Below are 17,423 nucleotides of genomic sequence, written 5' to 3'. Positions count from 1 at the left end.
GTAAGGGTAAACACCAGACACGGGATGGATTTAGCATAGAGTCAAAGGAAAACTGTGAATTGTAGCTCCTGCAGAGTTAGGGGGCAGAAAAGCAAACTTGGTTACAGACGTAAAGAGTCAGGAGCAGTTAAAGTAGGAAAGCTAGGAATACTCAGGCCTGCTCACTGTTTATTCTCTTTATCTTCTGTGTTCTCAGGAAAGGGAAAGAGAAAAATTCATTCCTCTTTTTTCCTTTTACTGCAACACTTTGGAGAAATCATCTCCACTCTAAAATCTAATTTATCACGTCTGCGTCAAGAAAAAGGCTGGACCCTTGTAGACCATCCCTGTGATAAATTCTGTTCCTGACTTACTTTAAACCTTGACCACACAGCAATAAAAGATGTTTATCCCACTGAAGAATGGTCAGACAAGGAACCTACCACTGGGGAGGGGGTGTCTGGGCACCCAGACACCCTCTGGGCAAAGGGTGTGTCTGAGCCTCCCATTTTGCTTAATTTATTTAATCCCAGGTGTACCGCCTGCTTGCATCTCAGTCAGACTAAGCAGGTACTTCTGCTGTTCCAAAGACTAGGTCCCTCCTCCTCACCTCAATTCACTCCTCCAGACAAAACAAGGCAACTTGATTAGAAAAGAGACAAAGTTGACAAGAATTGTATTTTCTCTGGAAGATTTCCTACAAAGGGGTGGGCCGGTGCTCCAGGCTAGGGCAGGTTAATACATTATCGATTGGTTAATGGGTTACTCTTCCTCCACTGGATCTCAAACTTGAATCTAAGATTGAGAATTTTAGATAACTAGTTTATCTAAGAATTCCCTGGTGGTCCAGTGGATTCAATCCCTGGTTGGAGTACTGAGGTCCCACAAGCTTAGCAGCCAAAAATTTTAAAAACTTATCAGAAAATATACACTGTCATTAAAAAGCCAAATTAAAAGATATTCTTCCTCAAGGGCTAATTGAGGGCTGGACGGAAGCAAAAAATAATATCACTAAATATGCATCAGATTATCAGATGGTCTTTGTATGGCATACTTAATTATAGGGCTGGTTCCAATCACCAAACACAGTATTCAGAAACTGATTGCTTATGAGCATCATGATTATCTCACAATTTTTTCAATTTATGAAGAACTTGGTATCCAGCATCTAATGAAATCGCCCGAATGACTCACTGGTCCAAAAGTATCTCCCACTTCATGAGAAAGTTCCAACATCAGAATCATCAAGTCAGGGATGGTGTGTCTGGATCTAAATAGGAAACTCAACAGGGAACCTGGAGTACTTCCTGGTCTTCTCTCATTCCGCTTGGAAACATTCATTGAATTAGTTAACACTCTGGTGCTGAGATAGTGAGATGCAATGAAGTTCTATGTGTAGGACCACAGCTAAAACCAGCCCCAGGGAACAATGAGATGGGAGGAGGAGGCAGCCTGAAGATGTGGGTATAAGGGTGGCTTCTCAAGAGCAAAGGAGGAAAGGAGACACAGAAATAAGGTTACAGGGAGCCATTGGGTACCTGTTTGTACGTACCTCCATCTTGATTATCAAACAGTTGCACGATGCAAACGAGGGGAAGAAAGGTGAGAGGAAAAAGTCCCTGACTACTCCAGAGGGAAATCAAAGAAACATTAATGACTTGGCTCCTGACCAGCTATGTGTGCCCTCTTTAATTCACAACAGCCTCACCTCCCCCTCGGCACTGTCCCAGTTCTCGTCCGGTGCCCAGGAAGGCATGCTTTCTGTATAGGCCATTCCACAAGGAGGCTGGGTCACTTAATTCTGGAAGGATGTGGTACAGGCCCATGGAGGGAGAAGACAGGTCAACCTCAGACAGAAATATGTGCCCTGACATTTGAGATGTCTTTGGCTAATTCCCCTGGAGACTGGTGTTAGGTAACTGAGGACAAGATTGTACACAGGCGCTTGTGTTCACTCCTGTTCTGGGAACCGTGTCCAGCATGCTCTCTCCCAGGGGCAGCCTCTTCAGGCCTAGAAACCATTCTTGGTATAGAAACCTTGCCAGGAAACAAATATTTCTGTTGTTTGCAGGCTCAAAGGAGGCTGCTGGGTGAGCCAGTGCCTCAGGGACAGCAATGTACTCAAAGGGCAGGGGGCTGATTGAAGTTTCAGAAAACAGGATGGATTTGATTAGGGAACTCAAAACACAGAAGGCTGAGGGCTTCTGAACACATCAAAGAAAATTTTTTGTAGCATCTGCCCATGAGTTTTGCCTGGTTATTTAGTCATCATCACAACCAGGTGAGGTTGAGGTGGCTCAGATGGTTGAGAATCTGCCTTCAACGCAGGAGACCCGCGGTCAATCCTTGGGTGGGGAAGATCCCCTAGAAAAGAGAACAGCAACCCACTCAAGTATTCTTGCCTGAGAAATCCCATAAACAAAGGAGCCTGGCAGGCTACAGGCCAAAGGGTCGCAGAGTCAGACACGAGCGACTAACGCACACATAGAACCAAGAGCTGCAAAGAGAGGCTCAGAGCTAGATCGCTTGCCTGAGGTCATTCAGCTAGCAGTGACAGAGCCAGGGGTCATCTGACTTGAGATCCAGGCTCTGCCCATCCCATCATGCGGCTCTCTAGGAAGAAAACATTAGGGTCTGCAATTAAGGGAATAAAGGTGGCACTCAGGGATTCTGTTTCTTCAGCATGAGAGCGTTAGGTAACACATAAGTAGGATTGGTTACAACGGAAATGGATTATCTCAGGAAGTTAAAGAAATCCCTTTGGAATTATTGCCCTGTCCTCAATTAGGAAAACAGATGCTGAAGGGCACCGATCGCAATTGAGAGGGAGTACAGAGGAAAAGGAATGCATGTGTGGTCTGAAAGTGGTTCTGGAGAGTCATAAAGGACGGTGAACCACAGAAACCTCCCACCCCTACCCAACAGACACACACACACAATCAAAAAGATTAACTGAAAATCTGAGGGCCTTTTTTCACACTAAGTCTCAAAGGACTGAGGCTGGGATGTCCAACAAGTGGTGAGGTGGCTATTTTAGGCTGTTAGACTTGTCCACCCCACCTGCCTGACCCCCAACTCCAACATATGCCATTGCTTATTCCGACACTTGGAAGAGGAGGAGGCAAGTTTGTGCTCAGAGTCATTCGAAGCAGAAGCCAATCTGAGCCTAGGCAGTTGCCCTACCAGGCAGCTGTTGTGTACCCATCCGTGGAGGGCCGGCTGGGTCCTCGGGTAGACCCAGGGTCCCACACCATGGGTGCCAGCAAAGAATGGAATGATAAGGAAGAAAATCAAATGCAAACTGTGAAAGCCCCCTTTCCTACAGGCTTCAGCAGCTGCAAGCAGGTTCGCCACCAGAAACGAGCTCCTTGGGGAGGGGTTCCATGTGTAACTGTATCCTCTGAAAGGCTCCCAGTCCCTGGAGACTGAAGACAGCTCACCCCCTGTCAGGAGCAGAGAGCTGTGCGCCCAGTCACAGCGCGGTGTCAGATGGTCAGGGCAGACCCTGACCAGCCCTGCCTACCTGGTGCTCCAAATGTGCTGAAAGGCTCCCATTCCCCTCTACTCACGAGTAATCTTTGCCTGCACGTGCCTGTTTTTATCCCTGTCTGAACTGTATTCATCCTTCAAGAACTAACTAAAAGACACGTCCTCTTTGAAGCCTCCAGGGCCAGCCCTGCCTATGGAGACCTCTCCCTCCGTTTTCACTGTCTGTCTAAACCACTCATTCAACTTTTTCCACGGCTCCTACTCACATACATTGAGGTTCACTGACTCGACTTTAAATACGTCTGTCTAGATGACTTGGCTTCTAAAATTTCCCCCAGCACATAGCATAGTTCAGAGTGCACAGTAAACATTCAAATACTTGTCTGGTTCCTAAGTATTAATATACATTAACCATGGACAAACTTCTTCCAAAAAAATTATTGGGCTTGTACTATATCCATTCAGAAATAAATATCCTAGCCTTATGAGGTATATAACATAGAAAGAAGTTTCTGAAATATAGGAGAATAGAATAGGGCATATCTATTCATATAAAGAAAAAAATAGAGAATACTTTGAATCTTACCACCCAGAATCAACCACTATTAAAGCATAGGATGTATTGTTCCAAATATATATATATATATTTATAATAGCCTCATTAAGATATAATTCACATACAAGTGGACACCCATAAGGAAAAAGATAAAATTGGATCTATTTCTTACACTAAACACCAGGATAATTCTAAATGGGTCAAAGGGCTAATGTAAAAATGAAACCATACAAATAACAGAGAAAAATGGGATATTTTATATCCTAGGAGAGGCAAAATCCAAAACTAATAAGAGAAAACAGTAATAAATTTGGCTGCATGGCAATCTTTTTAAAGTCCTAAGTAATATCAAAAGGCAAATGAAAATCTGGGAGCGGTAACTGCAAATTCTATGATAGACAAAAGGCTAATATCCTTAATAATTAAAGACTTTGAAGAAGAAAAAGCCCAATAACTTGATTTTTTAAATGAGATATAAACAGGCATTGCACAGAAAAAGAAAAGCAAACAAAACCAATGAACTGTTGCTCATCACAAGAGAACTGCAAATTTAAGCTACCCTGAGATATCACTTCTTATATTTCAGATAAACAAAAATCCAAAAGTGTGACCGTACACTGTATTGGTAAGGTTCCAAGGAAACACTGCTACATTGCTGATGGGAACTGAAAATAGAACAATATTTACAGAGAAGAATTTTGTCCTGTCTAGCAACACTGCACGTGCCTTTTCCCTTTGACCCAACAATCACAGTTCCAGAAGTCTACCCCAAACATAACGACCAAAACTGCAAAATGACATACACTCTGCAGCATTATCTGCAGTAGCCAAGCCTGGGAACAACTCAGATGTCCATCAGTATGGGACTGGTTGGAAAACTCCGGAACCCACACACAGTGGAATGTTATGCTGCTATAAAAAAAGGAATAAGGATGGCCTCCTTATACAAGGTCAGAAGAAGCTAGGAGGAGTACAAACGTGCCCACATATAAACTACTTTTAAAAAACCAAAAGCATCTCCAGGGCAAGGAACAGACTGACTCTTGGATGGAGAAGACAGCAGTCATGGGAGCTATACTTCTCTGTTCATAGCTTTTTATAATTTTGACTTTTAACCATGTAGATATCTTGCAGCATTGTAAAATGAAATCATATTTAGAAAAGGCAACTCCCATCAATCAAAAAAAAACTGGAACAAATGAAACTAACAGTGTATCAAACTGATTTCATAATCACATAGGGAAGAATTATCTCAAGTGACTTTAAAACATGGTATTTTGACTGAACACCCCTAGTGGAATAGCACCTAGGGACACAGGGAGCCACAAAAACATCTTAAACTGATTTTCTCAGTCTTCCGTGTTATTGCACAAGATAAATGACCCAATTTCACCAACAAATAATATGCTTAAAAACTAAAAGGAAGGCATTATTTTATAGGTTAGAAAAGACTTAAGAGACCTAAAACTAAACACACCCATGAAAGGAGAGTTTTGATAATCAAAGAAAACAGAAATAGTCTGAGAAAACTGGACTCTAATATTAGATGACATTAAGGGATTATTTTTTAACTTTATTGAATGTGATAATGGTATTATGGTAACTTTTTAAAATCCTTTCTTATTAGGAGTTTTCCCCCCTTATGTCTATGTCTTTTTGCTTGTGTGTTTGTGTGTTTTAATTTATTCTGAATTTTTTTTCAGGTTAGGCTATAAGTGAGGTTCCCAGGCATCTGAACAACAGAGCTAAGAGGTGATTTTGGGAGCCCCTGGGTGATGTTCCAGGGCTCTGTGACACCAAGTCCTACATCAAACACTTAAGTCAATGGTGAATTTTTCGGAAGGTACAAGTGAGAAAATGGAATCTTAAAAGGAATGACTTTGTAACACATATCCTATTGGATCAAGTTGGTTGAAGTGGAAAAACTTTCTCCACAGGTAAGAACCAAACTATCCATCAAAAAGATACAAGCACCCCCATGTTCCTAGCAGCTCAATTTACAATAGCCAAGATATGGATGCAACCCAAGTGCCCATCAACAGGCGATGGGTAGAGAAACTGTGGTACACACACACACACACACACCCCGGAATATTAGTAGCAACATGAGCCTAGAGAATATTATGCTTAGTGAAATAAGTCAAAGGCAAATACTATATGATATCACTTATATGTGGAATCTAAAAAATAATACAAATGAATGTATATGCAAAATGGCAACAGACTCACAGATACAGAAAACAACTAATGGTTACCAAGAAGGAGAAGGAAGGGCGGAGGAGGAACAAATTAGGGCTATGGGACTGCTGCTGCTGCTGCTAAGTCGCTTCAGTCGTGTCCGACTCCGTGCGACCCCATAGACGGCAGCCCACCAGGCTCCCCCGTCCCTGGGATTCTCCAGGCAAGAACACTGGAGTGGCTTGCCATTTCCTTCTCCAATGCATGAGAGTGAAAAGTGAAAGTGAAGTCGCTCAGTCGTGTCCGACTCTTATCGACCCCGTGGACTGTAGCCTACCAGGCTCCTCCGTCCATGGGATTTTCCAGGCAAGAGTACTGGAGTGGGGTGCCATAGGGCTATGGGATTAAGAGGGATGAACTATTATATATAAAACAGATAAGTGACAAGGCTATATATTATATAGCACAGGGAGTTATAGCCATTATCTTCTAAAAACTTTTCATGGCATATAATCTGTGAAAATACTGAATCAGAATGCTGAATATCTGAAACTAATATAATACTGTACATTAACTATATTTCTTTTAAAATTTTAAAAATCAAACCATCCAAGGCCATAAGCACAGGCTCCAGAGCCAGACTGCCAGTTCAAATTTCAGCTCTGCCACTTCCTAACTGTGGGGTCTTGGACCAGTTCCTCAGCCTCCCTTGCCTCAGTTTCCTTATCTTCAAAGGAGAGTGATAATAATACCTACTTGCCAGGGCTTTTGTAAGTTAAATACAGGCAAAGTACTAAGACAGGGACTGGCACCTATGAAGCACAGTATGTCAGTAAATCATTTTTATTTGTTTATTTGTAATAAAATTATTTTTATTTGTTTAGCTTTATTACTTATTATTATTATTATGGCCACACCTCGTGGCTACACCAGCTTGTGGGACTTTAGTTCCTCAACCAAGAATCAAACCAGGGCCCTCAGAACTGAGAGTGTTAGAATCCTAGCCACTGAACCACTAGGGAATTTCCTTAAGCATTTAATGTTTTAAGTGCATTTATCAGTCATATATATTGCTCCTTTTTGTTTTCAAAGGAAATAAAGTTTATTGAAACTCTTCAATAAACTGTCTATAATTTTTGCTGCACCTTTAGATAGAGAACTTATTAGTGGGGATATATAACCCAGTAGATCCTGACATCCTCCCCCAGCTCTGCTCTTGCAATGATGCGCCCTCTTCCGGCTGATTCAGGGATGGCGACCCCTGGGGTCTGAGGAGTTGAAACAGACAGTGAAAAAGCGGTGAAAAGGCAACCGGTGGAACAGAAGAACATATTCGCGAATCATATACTTGGTATATATCATATACTTGGGGCTTCCCTGGTGGCTCGGCTGGTAAAGAACTCACCTGCCAATGCAGAAGACACCAGAGACGCGGGTTCGATCCCTGGGTCTGGAAGATCCTCTGAAGAAGGAAATGGCAACCTACTCCAGTACTCTTGCCTGGAAAATTCCATGGGAAGAGAAGCTTGGTGGGCTACAGTCCGTGGGCTCACAAAGAGCTGGACTCGACCGCGCGTGCATGCACATCATACTTCGTAAGGGGTCACTCTCTAGAACATATAAGGAACTTCTACAGCTCAATAACCATAGCAACAACCACCACCTACTTTTAAAGTGGGCAATGGATTTGACTAGACATTTCTCCGAAGAAGATATACAAATGACCAACGAGCATATGAAAAAATGCTCACCATCATTATTTATCAGGAAAATGCAAGTCAGAATCACAGTAAGATAATACCTTACACCCACGAGGATGGCTACTGCCAAAAAAACCCCTAGAAAATAACAATTGTTGGCCAGGATATGGAAAAATAAGAACTCTTATGCATTGCTGGTGGGAAAGTAAAATAGTAGCGTAGCCACTGTGTAAAACAGTATGGTGGCTACACAAAAAATTAAAAATTGAATTACCATATGATCCAGGTAAGGGGCTGAATGTTTGTTTCCCTCTAATTTTCATATGTTGAAATCCTAACCCCTGCTGTGATGGCATTTGGAGCCAGGGTCCCTGAGAAGTGAGGTGGTTAGGTCATGAAGGCAGGGCCCTTAAGATCAGATTAGTGCCCTTATAAAGAAGACCCCACAGAGCTCCCTCACCCATTTCACCATGTGAGAACACAGCAAAAAGACTGCCATCTATGAACCAAAAACAGATCCCAGCAGACAGTTAATTTGTCCTGATCTTGCACTTTCCAGCCTCCAGAACCCTGAGAAATAAATTTCCCTTGTTTGTAAGCCACTCAGTATAAGGTCTTCTATTATAACAGCCCAAACAAACTTAGACAAGCCAGCAATCCCGTGTCTGGGAATACAGCCAAAAGAATCCAAGCGGGATCTTGAAGAGATTATTTGCATCCTTGTGTTCATAACAGCACTATTCACAACAGCCAAGAAGTGGAAGCTACCCAAGTCTCCATCAACAGGTGACTGGATAATTAAAATGTATATATACGTACAGTGGAATATTATTTAGCCTCAAAAAGAAGTAAACACTGGCTCATGCTGCAACATAAAGGAACAGGGAGGACATTATGCTAAGTGCCATAACCCAGTCACAAAAAGTCGAATGCACTTATGTGAGGCTTCTAGAGAAGTCAAATTCACAGAAACAGAAAGTACAACGATAGTGCCGAGGGGGCTGGGGAAGTTGTCTGACGGGCACAGAGTTTGAGTTTTTCAACATTAAAAAGTTCTGGAGAGTGGTTGCACAACAGTATGAATACACTTAGTGCTGTACACTTAGAAATGTTTAAGATAATAGATCTTGTGTCTTTTCCCACAACTTTTAAAAAGAGAGACAAACCAGGTACAAAAATAATTCTAAAGAGTTTACCGAATAATGTCAACTAGTTGGAAAATAAAAACACAATTTTTGGTCCTATAATTACTCTCTAACTAGTCCGAATTGGTCCATCCCTCTTTTCCTAAATAGTGGGTCCCTTAATCACTTTTTTGCCATATTCTATAACTTTCCGGTCACCTTTGATCATTTCAGATTTAAGACTGAGTCTGTAACTAGCAGGACCCTATGGGGCCTGTCCTCCTGGTCTAAGTATGTGATTCGCTGCAGCAGTTCAAAAATACTTTTTCTGAGGAACAGAGCAGGAGGAATCAGGCTCCCTGACTTCAGACTATACTACAAAGCTTGATTACTGCAGTAATCAAAACAATATGGTACGGACACAAAAATAAAAACACAGATCAGTGGAACAGGAGAGAAAGCTCAGAGATAAACCCATGCACCTACGGCCACCTGATCTATGACAAAGGAGGCGAGAATACACAATGAAGAAAATCCAGTCTCTTCAATAAGTGGTGCCGGGGAAACTGGACAACTACATGCAGAAGAACAAAAGTAGAACATTCCCTAACACCATACACAGCAAAAAACCCAAAATGGATTAAAGACCCAAAAGTAAGGGCAGACACTATAAAACTCATAGAGGAAAATATAGGTAGAACACTCTTGGACATAAATCACAGCAAGATCTTTTCCAATCCACTGCCTAATAAATGAAAATAAAAACAAACAAAGGGGGCCTAATTAAACTTAAAAGCTTTTGTACAGCAAAGGAAACCATAAACAAGACAAAAAGACAACCCTCAGAATGAGAGAAAATATTTGCAAATGAAGCAACAGACAAGGAATTAATTTCCAATATACAAATAGCTCATGCAGCTCAATAACCAAAAAACACACAACCCAATTTTTAAAAAATGGGCAGAAGACCTTTCTAAATAGATATTTCTTCAAAGAAGACATACAGATGGCCAACAAATGAGAAAAGATGCTCAACATCACTATCAGAAATGCAAATCAAAACTACAATGAGTTATCACCTCACACAGGTTAGAATGGCTATCATCAAAAATTCTACAAACAATAAATGTGGAGAAAAGGGAACCCTCCTACACTGTTGGTGGGAATGCAAATTGGTACAGCCATATGGATAACAATATGGAGGTTTCTCACAAATCTTAAAATAGAGCTACCAACATAGACAGCATATTAAAAAGCAAAGATATCACTTTGCCAACAAAGGTCGGTATAGTCAAAGCTATGGCTTTCCCAATAGTCACGTATGGATGTAAGAGATGGACTATAAAGAAGGCTGAGCACTGAAGAATAGATGCTTTCCGATTGTGGTCTTGGAGAAGACTCTTGAGAGTCCCTTGGATGGCAAGGAGATCAAACCAGTCAATCCTAAAGGAAATCAACCCTGAATATTCATTGAAAGGATTGATGCTGAAGCTCTAATACTTTGGCCACTGATGCAAAGAGCTTACTCATTGGAAAAGACAATGATGCTGGGAAAGATTGAGGGGAGGAGGAGCGGGTGACAGAGGATGAGATGGTTGGACAGCAACACCAACGGACATGAGTTTGCGCAACTCAGGGAGATAGTGAAGACAGGGAAGCCTGGCTTGCTGCAGTCCATGGGGTTGCAAAGGGCCAGACACAACTTAGTGACTAGCAACAACTACAAATGTGACCCAGCAAACCCACTCCTGGGTATATATCTGGGAAAAGCAAAGCAAAATTTCCTAATTTGGAAAGATAAATGCAGCCCAATGTTCACAGCAGCACTATTTACAACAGCCAAGACATGGGAGAAAGATCTTTGATTTCGTTTCCATTCAAACTGTAAGGAATATTTAGACATTTCTCTGCCAGGACTTCCAAGCCTCCAGAATTATATCGTCACTAAGTTTCAACTTTCAAAGTTTATTTAAGTTGGGCAGCCAGGCCAATGAACTTAGTTCCACATTAGCCATACTTAGAAACTCTAGTTTTTTAAAAAAGTGTCATTCAGGCCCTCAGTTTCCCAATTGTTCTTTCACACAGTAGATATTACCAGAAACAGACAAAGCAGAACTAGATAAACCAGTGCTCAATGGCTTCCCAGAGCTACAGTTCCCTAGCACAAGAATGGAAGATTTCCTACCTATTGTTTCAGACAAGGGTACAGACCAGCCTCCGCCTTAAGGGGATTTTTCCAAACACAACTCAGGCGGTGCCAGGTGGCCAAAGGACTCCTCATCCCAGAAGGGAAAATCCAATTACAGCAGGCACTCCACTCAAAACCAGGTGACCAAATCAGACCTCTTTCCCCCTCAAAAGGAAAATCTCCAATGAATGCACCCCAGTACAGAAATACACCCCAGTGTCCTTACACTCTGGGTTTTGCCACTTACCAGAGGTATCTCAGATCAGACCAAACTAGACAGATACCAGAGTCCTGGTTCATCTTGATCCTCATCCTCTTCTTCCTCTTCTTCATATCCTTGGGGCAGACCAGCTTCGTCGTCATCATCTTCATCCCCACCCTCATCATCCTCTTTCTCTTAGTCCAGGGCTTCACCAAGATGGCGGCACCCTTATTGCAGTGCATTTCATGGTGATTTGGTACCGCAGGCGGGTTAGGAGTCTTGCCCCCGGGACGTCGTGAGGCCTACATGGACACTCGGAGGTTGATGGTGGTGCAGAAGGCTCGAGGTCTGTTCAAGTTCTTCCCCAAGACATATACAAAGACAGAGCTCCCAGAGCTCTTCCATCGCGACTTGGCGGAAAACGTTCCCCAGGACCATCTATGGCGGCCTGGACCCCAGGCCGACTCATTTCATGGTGAACACCTCCTGGCGCTGTTGGACCTCTTCTCTTCCAGCCAGCGGGCCACAGTGTGACGTCACTAGTGGGAGGCGCTGAGCGCCCCTGGGAGATGGGAGTGGTGGTTCCGATGAGCACCAGGCGATGGTCGCTGAGTGCATGCCTTTGCCCAGGGCTTGAGGCCCTGGCGGCTCATCACCTGCAGCTCTTCACTAATAGGAGGACCTGGGGCAACTTCGTGGTGCTGGACACCTCGCATGGTAGCAGCAGTATCTCCTGGTGGACTTCCTAAAGGCAGTAGGCGGCCCTTACATGGGGTGGTGGGGTGGGGCACCGCGGGGCAAGCTGCTGAGTTGGCTGAGCCCTTATACTGGGCTCAAGAGCCTAAAAGGCAATAGTCTGGCAAAGCTCATATACCAGGTACTCCAGGCCTATGATTTCTTTTCCTTTCTTTCTTTTTTTTCTTTTTTTGAGAACAATTTCTTTACAATATTGCGTTAGTTTCTACTGTACAAGGAAGTAAATTAACTATATGTATACACATATCGGGCTCAGACCATAAAGAACCTGCCTGCAATGCAGGAAGCCAGGTTTGATCCCTGGGTTGGGAAGATCCCCTGGAGAAGGGAATGATTACCCACTCCAGTATTCTTGCCTGGAGAATTCCATGGACAGAGGAGACTGGTGGGCTACAGTTCATGAGGGTCACAAAGAGTTGGACACGACTGAATGACTCACACTTGCACATATATCCCCCGCTCTTGGGCCGCCCTCACACCACCCCCACATCCCACCCTTCTAGGCCATCACAGAGCACCCAGCTAAGCTCCCTGAGCTGTGCCGCAGGTTCCTATTAGCTATCTGTTTTACACGTGGCAGTGTGTATATATCAGTGCCACTCTCCCAATCCCCCCACACTCTCCTTCCACTTCTGTGTCCCCCATCCGTTCTCTATGTCTGCATCTCTATTCCTGCCCTGTGAATAGGTTCATCAGTACCATTTTTCTAGATTCCACATATATGTTAATATATGATATTTGTTTCTCTCTGACTTACTTCACTCTGTATGACAGACTCTAGGTCCATCCATATCTATATATGGCCCAGTTCTGCTCCTTTTGATGGCTGAGTAATATTCCATTGTATATGTATACCACATCTTCTTTATCCATTTTTCTGTCAGTTAGGGTGCTTCCCTGTCCTGGCTATTGTATCTTGGCTTGTGATTTCTACTACCTGTTCTAGCCTTATGGTCTAACTAGCTGGATCTGATCAGCTGGGTAGTATCATATCTGGATATGAGTTCATCCATAAGTTGGCTGGAGAAGACATATTTGGAATCTATTCTTCTAATTACAACTGGAGCAAAACTGAGGAAGTCCACTGGCAATGCTGTTTGGCTAAACAGAGATAAGACATCACCATTTGGGTTGTATCAGTTCTTCACAGATGGCAAGATGATTTGATAGAAAAGTTCCTGAAACTCTCCATGTTTCTGCCCCTTCCAGAGATTGACCACACACATAAATAACGCAGCTGCATGTCAAAGAGTCAGTGAAGTGGGGTCTTCAGAAACAACTTGTTGCAGAAGTAGCAAAGCTTGTCCACCAACAAGAAGGGCTGGACTCTGCTAAAAGATGCACACAAGCCCTGTGTCATAGTAGCACAGATGTACTAGTCAAGTCTGATCAAACTCTTTTACAATTTTTAAAGGAAACTTCGTTTTCTGAGTTAGTTCTTGACCCTAGGTTCTAGCTACCTGCTGCAAAGCAGATGCCATTCCAGAGGCTCTTGGATGATAACAGAAGGCAGAATCAGTATAAATAAGAAACAAATCCTGGCAGTGTTCTAGTTGTCGGACAATGAATTCTTGAGAATGGACTTTGGTTACTTAAAATAGAAAAAGGAATTTCTACATTAAAAAATACTTTCAGCCATGATGAACTCCATATAGTAGAGTTTCAAACACACTTATCCACCACTCATTCTCAAGACACATGAACTTATTCTGTTGCTTACGCAAATCATAGAAGAGGCAGAAGGACAGGGGAATCTGTCCCAGGAAAGCCCCATAGGGGGCTGCTTAGTAACATGAGGACAAGAAGGGGCAGGATTTGTAGGCAGCACCGTTCAACTACATCAGACATGCACAAAGCAGGGTCCTGGATATGAGGCTGGAACATGCCCAGCCACTATGCCCAGGACTATTTCCTGTTGCCTTTGGCTCAGTCTGCTTTGAGGAGGGACAGAGACAGCTGTGTGGTCTTTCTCAGGACCAGAGGGTTAACACAGGCAGATCAAGTTGGAAGCACTTAAGTTTTCTCATGCTGGTGAAGAAGCATCGGCCTTGAAAACAGGATCCACTTATGGTTTACCTTTTTCTTTGTCTCAGGGCATAAAATGAGCAAAATTTCTCCTGCAGCCAATCGCAGCTTTCTGTGGGCTTCATACAGAAGTGCCAGCTGTCTCTCCATGATTCACTGTACCCAGCTCCTTCTAACCTGAATGACACAGGCCAAAATGCACTGGTCATCTGTCCTGCCTGCTTTGAATTCCCATCACTGTACAGCCCGATCTTAGCAGAGGCAGGCCCGCTCAAGGAAACAGAGCTGGAGGTTAGCCCTAACCCCTCACCTGCCATGTGATGTTAGACGAGTTAGTCTGAGCCTCAAATTCATCAGAAAAATAGGAGTGAATACTATTAATATCTGCCCGCAGTTAGCATCAAACGAGGGAAGTAATGTGCGTGAATGTGCACTGAAAAGTGACAAGTGATGCAGGCAGGATGTAGTGATGGTGCCGTGTACCTTTAACACTGAATGCAGCGTCTCTCCTCCTCTGGAGACCCAGAGAATGTAAGTGCGTAAGGAAGCTACAGCATCTACGTTCCCAAGGCAGAGGCTGTGCACAAAGACATGATAAATAATCCCGCTGGCTCAAAATACACACTGGTGTCCCGAAAGCACTGCTTCCAGCCCTCTGGTGTTTCGGGCCCTCCCTTTCTGTGTTCCACCTCCCTGCTCTTTCTATTTCTGTGGCACCTGTCACCATGGTTTCTAGGTGCTCAAATGAACACATTAAGTTGAAAAGAGCCGTATGTGGGAAGACACACTCCTTATTTCCCAAAGCTGAGCTTGGAAGAGGAGTGGCCCGGTAGAACTGAGTTCCCAAGTGGTGGAATCTTAAGATTTCATGTGGGAGAAGAGAAGCAAATAGCAAATAGCTATCAAATGCCCACAGGGTGTAATACTTTATTAGCTGCCTGAAGATTCAGAGTAATGATTCCATGTTCCTTACCCTCAAGGACTTACAGCCTCTAAGCCAATAGCAGACTCTCCAAATATACTGCTAATGTAGGGACACTGGGTTATACCAGGGCTTGTCCTTGCCAAGGGTAGATGGATATATTACAGGGGAGAGCTCACCTGCAGAAACACAGTTCAGTCCAGAAGTGAACTCTGTCTCGTCTCATACTGTGCCAGGCACATGCGAGCTAACAGGTGAAAGCCATCATTATGGAGATGTGTTAAGAGGGAAGAAGGGGGATGAGTAAAGACCTGCAGGATGGAGCAGGCAGAGCTTGCTCCAAACCAAGAGATGGTTCTTGCATCTCATTTAGGAGAGCTGACTTCTCTTGAGCCATGTTTGTAAAAGTCTCAATTAACATCCAGAGAGAAGTCAGATCCTTGGTTCTAGCCCCTCTTCTGCCGCTGTGTCATTAGATAATCGAGTGATTACTTAATCTTGTCTGGTAAATGTGGGGTTACAGACCTTCAGAGTTGGATAAAACCCTAAAATCTTGCCCATATTTTAAGAACCATAAGTCAGAATATATTTGACCAAACATCTTTATTCTGTTTCCAAAATCAAGAGGCTTTCAAAGGATTATGGAGTTTCCGGGACATGTGATGGCTTATAGTCACATCACAGGGAGAATATTGAAAACAGGACTGTTCCAAAAACCTGAGACAAGGGATGGGAGGATTGGATGACTTTCCAGAAGGATGTTCCTTCCCAGAGCGACACCACGTGGTCAGAAGCATCTCCTGGAATATCTCCGTGGGGGCTAGTTTTACCATTGAAACAAACAAACAAAAATTCCATTTCCTGGTAATTTAATTCTTGGTCCCAATTTTGCCCTCAAAGCCTACACAGGAAAAAAAAAAAAAATCTCTTCCAAGAACATTCTAAATATTTAAAAGAGAGACTGGTCTTTGCATATCTTCTTTATCCTAAACCTAAACATCCTTAGTTACAGCAACTGTTTCTTGGTTCCCAGGCCTGTCATCTAGGATGACCTTTTAGCTAGCTGTATACTAATGGACCACGCATCTTTTTAGATAGATGCTTTGACCAGAGTTGTGCCACATGTTAGCCACAAGGGGACAGTCAAGGCCCCCTTAGTCTGGAAAGAAAGCATCTGGAACCTGGTTGAGGGTACCGAGTTGGGCATTCTGCTGACCTCTTCCACTCTCCTCTTTAGGATCTCCATCCCACAGAAGCACATGCCTCTAGTCAAAAGGACCAGGACTTGCCCCCTGTGTGGGGATGGAACCTGCCCTGGCCAGCAGGACCAAGGTGAACCCAGGTAGAGGAGATAGGGAGAGATGACCTAGAGCTCTACTCTAGACCAAGAGCAATGCTGCGGTCCCTCTGCCAGGCCTACTCATCAACCAAGTAAAAAAGTTCAGGTAAGGGGCCCAAAGAGGTTTTTCACTTAGTTTGAGGGAAAAAGAGTGCTTGAAGCTCACCCAGTCCCAAGGGCTCTCCATCTCCTTCCAGCAGAGTAACAGCTGGCAACCAAGAAAGAATAAGCACGCTACAGTGAGGTCATTACATCCCTTGGCCCAGATGCTGTGCTGCTATTAATGCAAACAAACCTGGTATTTACCTTTTCAACCAGCTTCTCTATTGGCTCATATCAAAGCCACCGGTTACAGGGAAAAATGTTTTCCTAAATAAAAACTAAGCTTAGGTCTTGCAAGGTTTAGCATCAGAAGAAGGCAAAGAGGAAAGGCTGGTTATCTAAGGACCCCTGACTCCATCACTAAGCTCTGGGTGCTCTCGCTTCAGGTACCAGGTCAACCCTGCACTGGTACCTGGGGCTACAGCCTTCTGTCCCAGCTCTAGGCTAAGAGCAGAGCCACGCCTTCCCTCGTCTGGTGGTTTTCTCTCCACTCTGCTAAGAACAAGTGGCACTGCCAGTATGGAAGTTGCCTCCAACATAGCTAATTTGTCCGCAGAGTTCACAGGTTCTAACCCAATTCACTCAGTATCTGAGAGACCTATATTCTTGCCCAAAGGGTCTGAAACAAGTCTTCACGAATCTCCCTTGGGTCTCTCATTTCTACACCATCCTCCAGCCCTGCCCCACAAGAGGCCCCTCATTGGCAATCTTGACATCCTCCCTCTATAGGCAAAGTGAGATCACTGGCTCTGCAGCCCACCAGAATATTCTCTGCTCAGACAGCAGGATCAGATTTGAGAACTATTCCTCGGCTTTAATGGAGTGACATAATAAATGACCTCACCCTTCAGTTAGGAACCTGC

The 17,423-nt window shown here is 43.6% G+C and overlaps 1 pseudogene; it reads left to right on the top strand.

Moving 5' to 3' along the window:
* Positions 1-11,632: 11,632 nt before the first annotated feature.
* LOC132659593 (tyrosine--tRNA ligase, mitochondrial-like) lies at positions 11,633-16,078 on the top strand (annotated as a pseudogene).
* Positions 16,079-17,423: the final 1,345 nt, after the last annotated feature.

The sequence above is a fragment of the Ovis aries genome, chromosome 3 (assembly GCF_016772045.2).
Source record: "Ovis aries strain OAR_USU_Benz2616 breed Rambouillet chromosome 3, ARS-UI_Ramb_v3.0, whole genome shotgun sequence".
In the NCBI taxonomy this organism is placed as follows: domain Eukaryota; kingdom Metazoa; phylum Chordata; class Mammalia; order Artiodactyla; family Bovidae; genus Ovis; species Ovis aries.
The sequence above is the reverse complement of the archived record's forward strand: the minus strand, read 5'-3'. Positions and strand labels throughout refer to the sequence as shown.